This window comes from Suricata suricatta, chromosome 6 (genome assembly GCF_006229205.1).
Source record: "Suricata suricatta isolate VVHF042 chromosome 6, meerkat_22Aug2017_6uvM2_HiC, whole genome shotgun sequence".
NCBI classification, from domain to species: Eukaryota; Metazoa; Chordata; class Mammalia; order Carnivora; family Herpestidae; genus Suricata; species Suricata suricatta.
The window spans coordinates 57,961,331-57,973,980 of record NC_043705.1 but is presented as its reverse complement, the minus strand read 5'-3'; the positions used below and the strand labels follow the sequence as shown (position 1 = coordinate 57,973,980).

General features: G+C 34.1%; 1 protein-coding gene across 4 annotated transcripts in view; it reads left to right on the top strand.

The window, feature by feature from the left end:
- The window catches only part of SSBP2 (single stranded DNA binding protein 2), a 289,978-nt gene that overhangs the window by 214,406 nt on the left and 62,922 nt on the right, over nt 1–12,650 (top strand). The window lies entirely within an intron of this gene.

The following is a 12,650-nucleotide window of genomic DNA, read 5'->3' as shown; positions in this document are numbered from 1 at the left end:
CTCTGTAGTACTCACAGGGGAGTCCTGGGAGTCCCCTCAACTTCCAGTGTATCAGAATCCTTGGGGATGGAGGGAGTGCAGCTGGAAATCTTTTGTGGTTTTGTTGTTGTTGTTTGTTTTGTTTAGAACAGATGAGTCTTACAAACTAAACTTTGAGAACCGCTGGCAAAGATGGCTGATGACATACAGCCGCAAACATTTACGACTACTCAAGGAAGTTGGTGGCAGGGGTGAAGGCTGAGGAACCGAGGCTGCAGGTGTACAGCCCAGTGAGAGGAGGGCTCCTAGAGACGGCGCTGGGGCCTGTGAGGCTGAGTGCTGTATCAGGGCCTGCTGCCAAGCCTGGCCTTGGGCCACCTGCACTCCTTAGGAATTAAAGAAAGAGAGAAAGAAAAGATAAATAGAAATCCCTGTCCGCATAAAACTTAAAGTCTATTAAAAGAGATAGTAACAAAATAATTATTTTAAAAAATATGATATATTAGATTGTGATAGGAATGAGGGAGAAAAATGAAACCTAAAAGGAAAATAGTCATTACTGTCAAAGTTTTGGATAAGGTGGCCAGAGAAGGACTCATTGAGAAGATGGCCATTTTTGTAATGACCCGAAGACAGGGAGGGAACGAGTATATGATATCTAGGGGAGGTTTTTTAGGGTGACAGACAAGCAAGTGTAAAGCCCTTGAGTTCAAAGCATTACAGGCTTTTTGCAGAGACAACAGAAGTTCTAGATAGCTAAAGTGAATCATCAGCTGTGGGAATAGTTCAATATGAAGTCCTAGATAATAGATAGCCGTATCAAGTAGAACTTTGTAGGTCATTGTAGGAATTTGCTCTGCTCTGAGTGGAGGGTTTTAACCGTCTTATTCTGGCTGCTCTGTTGAGATTAGTCTATAGGAGGAAAGGGGGGAAACAGGGAGACTAGTCTGGATGTTGTTGCAAAATTTTGACAAGAGATTGTTATGTTCTGGACTAAGGTAGTAAGAGTGGTTAGAAGTGGTTGAATTCCAGATATATTTTGAAGCTTGAACTAACAGATAACTGGTGATGGATTGGATATGTGTTGTGAGAGCAAAAGACAAATCAAGAATGACTGCAAGGCTTTTGACCTACTCACCTGGAAGAATGGAGTTGACATTTTCTGATATAGGTCAAACTTCAAGAGTAAGTATGAGGGGGAAAACCAGGAACTTAATTTTGAACTTGTTAAGATTAAGATGGCTGTCAGAGATTCAGGAGATGTTGACTATGGAAAACAGTAGCAGTCTGCAGTTTTATGGTTCAGGCGTGGGCTAGAGTCATTTGGGAGTTATTAGCATGTGGATAGTTTTTAAGCTGAGTCTAGAAGAGAACACCAAGATAGTGATGGAGACAAGAAGGTCTACAGTAGACCTAGTGCACTCTAATGTCAAGAAGCCAGGGAGATGAGAAGGGAGCGTCAAAGAACAATGAGAAGGAGCAGTCCAAGAGATAAGAAAACCAGGTAATGTGGTATCCTGGAAGCAACATGGAGAAAATGTTTCAAGGAGAGAAATAATTTGCTGTGTCAATGCTACTGATAGTTCAAATTAGTTGAAGATTGACAATTGACCATTGGATTTTAACAAAGAGGTAATTTGTGGCCTTGATAAGGCCAGTTTCAGTGGAGTGATAAGCATGAAAGCTTGATAAAAGTAGATTCAGGATAAAGTGAGAAGAGACAAAGGGGAGACAGCAAGTGTGCCCAACACTGAGTTTTGCTCTAACAGGAAAGCAAGGGATGATGCACTAGCTAGAGCGAGAAGTCGGGAGGCCAGAGAAATGCTGCTGGGAGTGAAGTGTTGGCTATTATAAACTGTTCATCCCTGCCGAGGAACAAAGAAAACAGCTCTGCTGGTGCCTGTGAGAAGAGCATATAGGCCACTGCGAGGTATCATCCATTACCCCCGGCGAGCTGGTATAATCTTGAGTTGAAGATAGAATGCCAGGGAATAGAGTAATCGGAGCAGTAGGATGCTTTTCAGAAAAAGTAAAATAGAATTAATTGCTTGAAGTGCTTACAAATGTGAATACTACCTGTTTTCTGTCATTTTTATATTCTATAAGAGATTGCAGATACTTTGACAACAGTTAATATATTTTCCAGTTGAATTTATCTTATCAGTTTTGTGTATATATATATATATGTTTAAGGTTTGTACATCAAAATATATATTTTAAATTGGAGATGGAGAAAAAACTTCACATAGTGCAGTTTGAATTTTTTTATATTGCTTATTTCTATATGTTTTAGCATTAGTCAAATTAGTAAGCTTTAGCTACAAGACAGTTTCTGATGCATTAACAATCTGTAAAAACCTGTTTTGTAGAAAGACTATTTTATATAGGTTAGACATGAATTGAGTAACTTTAATTAGAGATTTTATGTTTATAGGTGTGTAACCAAGTGAATATGTATCATTTCATTTTTTAAAAAAGTAAAAAATATATATAATTTGACACTTGTATTAGAAGACTAAGATTATAGGTCAGTTTGTTTAACAAACACTGTTATTCCTACTTGAGAATTTGAAAAGACAACTGTTTAATCAGTAGAAATTTCTCTTCCCTATTATCAGAAGGATAAGAACAAATTAGTTGCTTTCTTTCCTTTTCCTTCCTTCTTTCCTTCCTTCCTTCTCTTTTCTTTCTTCCTCTTTCTTTCTTCCTTCTTTCACAATGATACATTAAGGCAAATTAAAGTACCTTTCTTCTATACTCTCATGTAAGGCAAATTTACATGTAAGGATGAATATAAAATAGGGAAAAAGAAGAAGGGAATCCTTTTGCATTCTTCAGTGAAAAAATATGAGTGGTTTTGAAAAATGATTGCTTTAGCTTCTTTTTTGATGGAGGCAGTGTGATACTTTATCCTAAATTAAAATCCTAAAGTTCTATACATATAAATATGTATTTTCATACCCATAGTGTTATTTTTTAAATACAGTAATATGGGTTGATCTGTCTGGGACTTTATAGTAGAAGACAGCACAGAGCCGGATTTAGCTTATATACAACTCCAGCTACTTGCCTCACAGACACACGCACACGCACACACACGCAAGTATGTCTATATGTGTTTGTGAATATAAATTTTTATAGACCTGCAGACAGCATGGTCCTCATTCAGAATCCAGGAATCCATTGCCACAGGCCTCTAATGTAGGTAATGAATGCTTGAGAAATAGTCTCATCTTCTTGGAAAGGCCCATAATGTAAGTGAGCAATTTTGATGCTTAAACTAAATCTATATCAAAAGAATCAACCTGCTTATAATTCTGTGCTGAATTGGATTAGCCTTGCCAAAATAACATCTAGAAAACTGGATCTGGTAATACTTTACAGTTATTTTATATGAGTTATTTTAATTAAGTGATGATGATAGAATATCTAAGATGTATGGGAGATAAGCTACATATTTATGCTTATCAGCAGAATGCGCTAGCACAAGTATGTCATTTTGTGAGCTAAATTATTTTAATACTAGTTGGAATTAAAATGTGTTAATCAAGAGTGTCTTATCCACTGGGGTGTCAGTAATGTCTTATGGAGGTTTTTATGGAAAACAGAAAAGAAACTAAACAAATTAAGATATATGAATTATAAAGTAACTTTGACGAAATTCATTTGATGTATAATTTATGCTTCATTGCTTTTCTACAGAAAACTCATGAAGCATCTCATGGAATTATAAGAATTAAAATATGTGAACATTTTTACTATATGAAAGATGACTGTAGTGAAATATAGAAGTCGCAACCTAATGGTTTTTCAAAATAATATTCTGAGTATTATTTATTACTGATAACATATGACTTTAGGAAAGTTAGGATTAAGATAAAGATTTACTTCTGAGTCAGTTAAGCATCAAACCCTTAATTTCAGCACAGGTCATGATCTCATGGTTTGTGAGTTCCAGCCCCACGTTGGACTCCGGCACTGATGGTTCAGAACCTGCTTGGAATTCCTTCTGTCTCTAACATGCTCTCTCTCTCTCTCTCTCACTCTATCTCTCTCTCTCAAAAATAAATAAATAAACTCAAAAAAGATAAAATTTACCTGTCAGTAAAATATGGAATAGTAGAGAAATTACATAGGAAAGTTGTGTACAGTAAAGAGCTGAATTAATTAAAGAATGAACACAGAATGAGGAAAAAGTAATATTTAGTGTTTAAAAGGATGTTTATTCTTTGGATAAAATATTATAATGAACATATTTTTTACTACCTTTCCAGAAATATAAAAAATAATTATAACCTACCTTATTTATTATTTCTAAAAATTTTGTTTAGGAGAAATTTTTCCCTTGAAAGATTCTAAAATAATTTTCATGTCCTAAAATTGTATCTTATTCTCTTTGCTTAAAACAGTGTATTAAAAATATCAGAAGAAAGATTAAATCTGTTCAAAGCCATATCTTCACAGGACCAAATGAGCCACATACTTGATTTTTATATAATTAATATTTTTTCTGTCTATATGTCACTTTGCGTCTCATGTTTTTGCCTAACTACTGATAGAAGCAAATTAATCCTTGGCAAATAACCATTTTCTTACAGATTTTTGGGCTAATGGTTATATGCTAAAGATAGTGTGTTATTAAGAAGGTTGAATGTTAAATGTCCTTACTCGAATGCTGAGCCTTTCCTTAATGGAAACAAAATCTGTACTTTTAAAAAACCATGTTGTTTCTGAGACCTGAGGATTATCTCTCTTTGGATATATTTCAGTCTTGAAAGAGGAGGTAGGGTCCCCTGTATAAACATGGCACTGTATGAGAAAGATGAACTGCAATAAGGAATTGTTAGCAGTTCTCAAGGCTGGTCTGAGCCTCAGGAAAAGTTCAATTTAGTCACTACACTTTTTTTTTTTTGGCCAAATTATATGTAAATTAACCAGATATCCTTTAACACCAAAAACTAGCTACTAAATACTGCTAGCCTATGAAACTAAGAAACATTATTTTTAACCCTGACACCCCAGAAACAGTAAAAGAAACCTGAAAGCAGTAGGAGGGGGCAAAAGGCCCTGTTAGTCATGTAAATTATAAGTTCCCTTAGATGTTGTTGATAGGGATATTATAATTATAATTCAATATCTTCTTGGGATCAAAATTTTGTTCTTTACCTGTTTTTCTTAGGTCCTTTGGAAGATATAAATTATCCTATTTAAGCAAGCAGAATTCTCCCCTCTATACATAATTTATAAGCATGTTCTCACTAGACAAACCAGATATACTGTACTAATACTATTGCCTACTGTTTACATTATCAATAGATATTATCTATTTTTTAATGTTTATTTATTTTTGAGAGAGAGAGAGAAATGAGCAGGGGAAGGGCAGCGAGAGAGAGAGGGAGACATAATCTGAAGCAGGCTCCAGGCTCTGAGCTGTCTGCACAGAGCCCAACTTGGGGCTCGAACTCACGAGAGCAGGGAGTTCATGACCTGAGCCAAAGTTGGGGGCTTAACTGACTGAGCCCCCAGGTGCCCCAGTATTATCTATATTTAACAAGACACATTGGTCAGTTGAGTTTTATACAAGGGAACCAAATTTTATTACATCTTGTGTTGGTTTTTCGTGTTTCTTCAATGTTGTTCATTCATTTAGTCAATGAGCCAGCTATGGAACCAACCAAATATTTATTGAATGCAACTCTGTACCTTCTCTCTTAGAATGTGCTAACTGCTTCCTTTCCATCCTCATGAACCTTATTATAAGTTATCACATTATAATGAACAGTTTGATTGTGATGGTGATACTCTTCTAATCATACCACATCCATTTATCACCGTTCCCACTCACCTTCTATTCCCTTTTGGCATGTGACTTAAAAACAATAATAAGTGCAGTAAAGACAACATATATTATCAAAACCCTAATGAAAGTATTTAAGAAAAGAGAGCTAGAGTTTACTAAATTTATTTTATTTCAGTTGTCGCATCTCTTTTAGTTCAGTGAATAAAGAGCGCATGCTAATTAGTGCTTTATATGCAAATTAACTTGCTTACCTGAAATACCACTGCCTTTTCAGCTTTTCCTGGTTGAGTGGTAGCAAGGGTAAAGAATTTTGCATTAAGTAAATGGCAGCACAGTTGCTGGGGGGCCAAGGAGGAAATGCCAAGTCAGGCAATTTATTTATGGTCAGTTGGTCATTAGAATGAAGTCTGTGTACCTGCCTTCATTCTATAAAGGTATTACTGGAACAGGATGTTATCTCTGTAAGAAAACTAAAATGGGAGTTAAGAAATTTGGTCTTTGGTTTTACATAGTAAGGAGGTTGACCCAGTAAACTCTAAAAAGTACAACTTTCTGCTATAAAATGTGTCAAAAGTTATATTCAAATTAAATTTTCTAAGTCAGATTTTATTATAATTGTACAATACAAAGCTCATAAACCTTGCATTGAGTAATTTTGTGAAGAAGTCATTGAGTGTTTTTTTTAAATGTTTTGTAAGGTCATATTTTCTTAAACTTGGTAATTGTTTCTTTCATCTTAAAAAGATATTTTTTCAAAATCAGAAGCAAATCTTACATGAATACTTTTGACCTAAAAAAGTTTACTTTACCTTAGATCAGTCCTGTAAGATTGTTTGTTTTAGAACATACCTCAGACTTCTTTCAGATGTATAAACTGTTCTAAATGTTTCATTTGTCCATTCTAAAGAAATCAATATTATTCTTCCCATCATCACTGATTTTTTTCTAAATTGTGGTTTTAAAATAAAATACAGTATATAGAAAATAGTATAAAGAAAATGGTATGTAGTATATGTAGTATATAAATAGTATACAGAGAATATTTAAGTGGGATTTTAAAGAAGCTTTGTCGTGTCCACCCCGGCCAGCAGGGCAGAAAATCCCCGTGGGTTCTTTTCCTGAGGGAGGGAGAGAAAGCAGGGCAGGAGGGAGACGCAGAGAGTGAAGACACAACACGCGGCTTCCGATCAAGCCTCTCTACTTTATTCTTCTTTCTCTCCTTCCTCCCCCCCAGAAAACACTCTTATTTTATATATGGTTTTGGGGCGGGGAACTGTCCCGGGTAGGTTGTCAGGTTACAGAGTCAAATGAATATCAAAAGAAGCTCCCAGACTTGCCTCTGCAATGCTGGGGACGGGGAGCTAGCGCTGAATAATCCAAAATGCGGTTTTGATCTTTTGTGCACCTTGGCCATTCTACGTCTGGTGCAGCAAGACAGTCGCCAAAATTAATTTGGACCAGGAAATGGCAATCTCCAGCCTGCAGAATGCAAATCTTGTTTTTTGGTTGCTCCCTGGAGAGTGAATATCCTTGCCTGAGGCAGCCAGAAAACTTGGCGGCTCCCGACAAAACTTAATGATTCAAAATTTTCTTTATTATCAGTTTACTCTCAAAGACTAATATTTAAAGAATTTCTAAACCCATTATAAAATATTTAAAATAAGATATAAGGTTATATATATATTGCTATATCAATTTTATGGATTTTAGAAATACCAGTTTTATTTTATGTATTAATTACCTTAGCATTAAGATAACGACTTGCTTTCCTGTGGTTTTGCACTTCTTCCTCTGACCGGGTTCCCTTCAGACCAGGGCACACATTATGCTGCAATGTGCTGAATCCTCTGTGATGACAGTATGAACACAGTGCTAAAGAAGTCGAAGGAAAGGAGCCCATAGAGATTCTGGGCATTTAAACTGACCCTTGGGGGATTAGCAGAAATTTACTTGACAGAGAAAGAATAAAGGGTAATCTCAAGAAATAGAGAATATTTGGTGTTGATAAATTGTATATATGTTTTCTAAAAACTATTAAAATAAAATATACATTACACTGTGCACTTGTGAGCACAGTGTAATGTATAAACCTGTTGAAGCACTGTTGTACACCTGAAACTAATGTAACATTGTATGTCAACTATACTCAAATACACTTAAAACTATATTCAAAAAAATAAATATTTTTGAATGTTTGTTTTGAGAGAGAGAGAGAACATGTGTATAAGCAAGGAAGGGCAGAGCGTGGAGAGAGAATCCTAGGCAGGCTCCATAGTGTCAGCACAGAGCCCAATGCAAGGTTCAGTTTCACCAATTGTGAGATCATGACCTGAGCTGAAATTAAGAGTTGGATACTTAACCAGATGAGTTACCCAGACACCCAATGCCTGTATGTGTTAAAAGAACTTGGAGTTTAAATGGTACTTAGCCCCTATCATTTCAGGACAGGTAAATAAAACAATTCTTGGGTACATTTGGCACCTTCAGAGAAGCAAAGAATCAAACCGAGCAATCTAACTTCCAGATACTGTGAAGAAAGAGAAAAAGCTGGGTTCTTCTAATTCTTAGGGAATTGAGATACAGCACGAGGGTTTACGAAAGATCAAATAAGAGGCAGGGCAAAGAATAAAGGAAAATCTCTCTTTTAGGAAGCAGAAGTTTAAAATTTCATGAATAATTATTGATATAATGGAAAATAGTAATCCTTTAAGATTGAATGGCATTCATTCTGAAATAAATTATGATTATAAATGGTATGATCTTTTCTCTAAAAGACTACTTAGAAGAAATGAGCTGGATTTGTATTTCTTTTGGAGTCCCCCCCCCCATTCACAGTCACCAAATTTAATGATTTTCTGGCTTTGTGTATACATGTTTTTATTCCTTTTACTTTGGGTTATCGCATTCTTTCTGTGCAGATAGCTGAAACATGTAGAAAGGAGAATTTATGCCTGTAAATGTAGTTTCTAGATGTCAGAATGCTAACAGTGGTACTCATTTTATCTTGTGTTATAAAGAACCTGACTACATGAGTTTTGCCTAGTTTGGAAAACTTTTCTGAAAGCATAGCCTTGACTCTCATTCAATCATAGCACTACATGTTCTATCAAGTAAAGATGATGTAATATGACTTCTGAGTGAAGGCACCAGATTGAAATATTCTTTTTTGTTGGTTTTCACTAACACTTGCCATTTGGTGAAGAGAACCTTCTATTTCTTTAAATTAGTGGACTAATAGAGAAAACAGTTTTTCCAGAAAATTGTCTTTCCTGTTACAAGACTAGGACCTTAAAAAATCTTAATCAAAGGGCACTGATCTTTATCTTCTTTGTTCACTGATATATCCAATGACTTAGTCCATTACTGCCTTTATAGGTATATTTGTTGAATGAAAGAATCACTAGTATACTCTTTAATTGATAACCTCAGTTTTTTTTCATTCTTCCAATAGGTCTTTGAGCTGAACAAAATGCATCATTGTTTCTTGGAGGTTTTTTTTTTTCTTTATGTTTTCGTTTTCTCAGGAAAGCACAGGAGTTAGTTTCTCCAGCTCCTTGATGAAGGTGGTTTGTGAATTATGAGCTTATGCCCATCCCCACCTCTACACACTTCAAATATTTGTAGCTATTTACAGTATATAAATCTGTATATACGTAAGGGTAATGCTGGAAATAATTAACACAGGATAATGCAGTTTTGTTTTTCTTTTTAATTTTCTATGGGACTTTAGAGAAGCCCTGAAAGGTTTTTTTAGCTCAGGGCCCCTTTGCTAATTAGTGTTACTGCAGAACTAGAACTCAATCCCCTGACTCCCAAATGTTTTTTTTCACACACATTATAAATAGCTTTTTGAAGGTGAAGACCCTTTCCATTTAAAATATTGATTCATCATCATAACACCTTCAGGCAAATATTTTAATGCCCAAACTATTAAAAAAAACTTTCCCCCAAATATAGAGTATGTCATACCTAAAAATTCTTTTGAAGAACCTATTATTCCCAGGATATTATTTTTTTTAATTTTTTATTTTTTTTTGGTTTATTGTCAAATTGTTCCCATATAACACCCAGTGCTCTTCCCCACAAGTGCCCTCCTCCATGTCTTCCCAGGCCATTAATGCAGAGAGTACTGACATGTCTGTCAGTAGATATACTTTATATTATCAGTAGGTAATCTCTTAGATCAATAATTTAAACTTGGTTTCATATCTTGAATTATATTTGCTTCTGAATAGTGAAGTACAAATATTAGTAGACTATTTACAGTTGCTAATATTCAGACTCTTTGGGGTTCAGTTGCTGTGTGTCTGTCTCAAGAATCAGGCAAGTGAGCACCTGTGTGTTTAGCTAGATAACTTAAGGTAAGGATCAGTCTAAATATTAAGAGCTTATGTTATAACAATACTAATTTGATATCAAAAGTTCTCTACCCATGGCAGTCTGTATTTTAAGTACAAGTACTACTACTACTTTTTATATCCCAATTTACTATATTTTTGTCATTTTTGCTTTAATTTGATTGTTATAGATTGGAATTTATAAATGGCTTTCTTTTTTTTTTTATTTTTTCAAAGACACCCATAAATTAACGAAAGAGAGAATCTTTTTCTCTCCCACTCTCATTCTGTATTGATATGTAGTTTCCCAGGTACCACATGCACTCCCTCTCCTCAGTAGTCTCGATGGGACCTCACAGTCAGATAAGAGAGTATGACAATCCCATTAAAATACATTTATTCATAGTACTATCGATTATAGAAATTCTTCTTTTCAGATAGTCCATTAAATTAACACTATAACATCATTTTACGTTCAGAGGAATATGCAAATCTCAAATGCTCTATTTCAAGTAAGGTACATCTCAATTTTATCTCAGCATTTGGTATTTTGTAATATTTTTAACATAATTTCTACCTCATATACTATTTCAAAATGAATTTTATAGACAGGAATCATCAGGAAACCTATTTTTATTTCTCCATGTCTCAAAAACTAAATTCATACACTTTGAATAATGAATATGTCATAAAACATCACTTTGTGAAAAAAAGGCAAACATTCCAAAACCAATGACATAGTATTTAATTACCTAATTTTTAAAATGAGTCCAGAATTTAAAAGGCAGTTCCATAAATGAAATTAGGTGATTAGAAATATAGCAGAGGGTGTGTGAATATTGGGATAAGCTTCTAGTTGGCAGTATAGTTAACTAATTCAATTTAGAGTAGAGTTGAGAAAGGATAAAAGAGAAACAGCTTTGATCAAATATGTGAAAACTAAACATTATTTAAATGTTTAAAATTGGAATTCCCACTTAAGTTTTATGTCACCAGAAGTGACAATATTACCTGAATAATCCAGTGTTTCTGTCAATTTAAAATTATCTCCTGACTAACATATAAGATTAGCATGTAAGAACATATGATAATGGTATGATTGACATATAAGGACACAGTAATAAAAAAAAACCTGAATTTCTAGTTTAACTCTAAAGGTCCTCTTTTTGGAAATTATTATGTCCAACAATTATTATTTCTTGTTAAAACTATCTAAACTAAAATCTTCCAAGAGATATTATAGAAATAGTCTGTACAGCATAAATTTGTTAGGATTTTATTTTTCAGATGCTGCTTTTTAAAATAACCCTGCTTTAAAAATGTAGCCAAGAACTGCAGGTTCAGTTTCTAAAATGTTTATAGAAAAGTACATTATAAATGTGAAATTCAGTTATGTAAAGTACTATAGATTTGGCTTGACCAAGCTTCTGTTAAATTAATCCTTAATTTATATTACTTTATTCTTAATATATTACTTAATGATACGCAGCCATTTAGAGTTGATAATTTACTTATGTTACATGTAAGGAATAATCTTAAATTTAAGTAAATTATATAGTGTGATGTAATTAAACAAAATTATATAATTTTCTATAAAAATGAAATTTTGAATAATTTTAGGAATACACTTTGAAAATTTTGATACCCATAAACTTTGAAAAATTTGGTGCCCAAATCTCAGTAATTAAAAATATTCATCCACTCAGTGTTGGAATGATATTTTTAGGATATTTTTCAGACATTTTTTGAACTGGATGGAGTCAAAAATCTTAGCAGAATCTCATTTATCTAACAAGATAAATTGCCTTGAGTTTTAATATAAGACCTTTTTCTTTTGTTTAAGTATACAGCTCATAATCTGCTAGGCTTAAAATATGCAAATAAGTTATTTCAACTTTAAAATTTATAATCAATTTTGAATTATAATAAGCACTTGAAAAAAGAAAGCCAAAGCCCTTTTTAACCATGAAGGACATATCGAAAAGAAATTTCTTTACCATTTTAAACAGGTATCAAAAAAAGGTAAAGAAATTTTGGCAACTTTAAAATTATTAAAGGAAATTGATAACCAAACTTGATAATTCAGTTCATACTATATGTTCATAACCCAATTTATATAGTGATATAGCCAATGAACCTGTTCCTGAAGTCTTTGCTGAGATTCAGTGCCTAAATCTCTTAATCTCTTTTTGCCAATTAAATGTCATTATCTTTATAATAATTCACATTAAAAACTTTTTGGAGGGGGGTGCCTGGGTGGCTCAGTCGGTTAAGCATCTGCTTCTGGCTTCGGCTCAGGTCATGATCTCACAGTTCGTGGGTTCGAGCCCCGCATCAGGCTCTGTGCTGACAGCTAGCTCAGAGCCTGGAGCCTGCTTCACATTCTGTTTCTCCCTCTCTCTCTGACCCTCCCCTGATCGTGCTCTCTCTGTCTCTCAAACATAAATTAAAAAAAAACCAACAACATAAAAAAAATTTTTTTTGCTTTAGTCATCTTTTTTTAATGTTTATTTTTGAGAGGGAAAGAGAAAGAG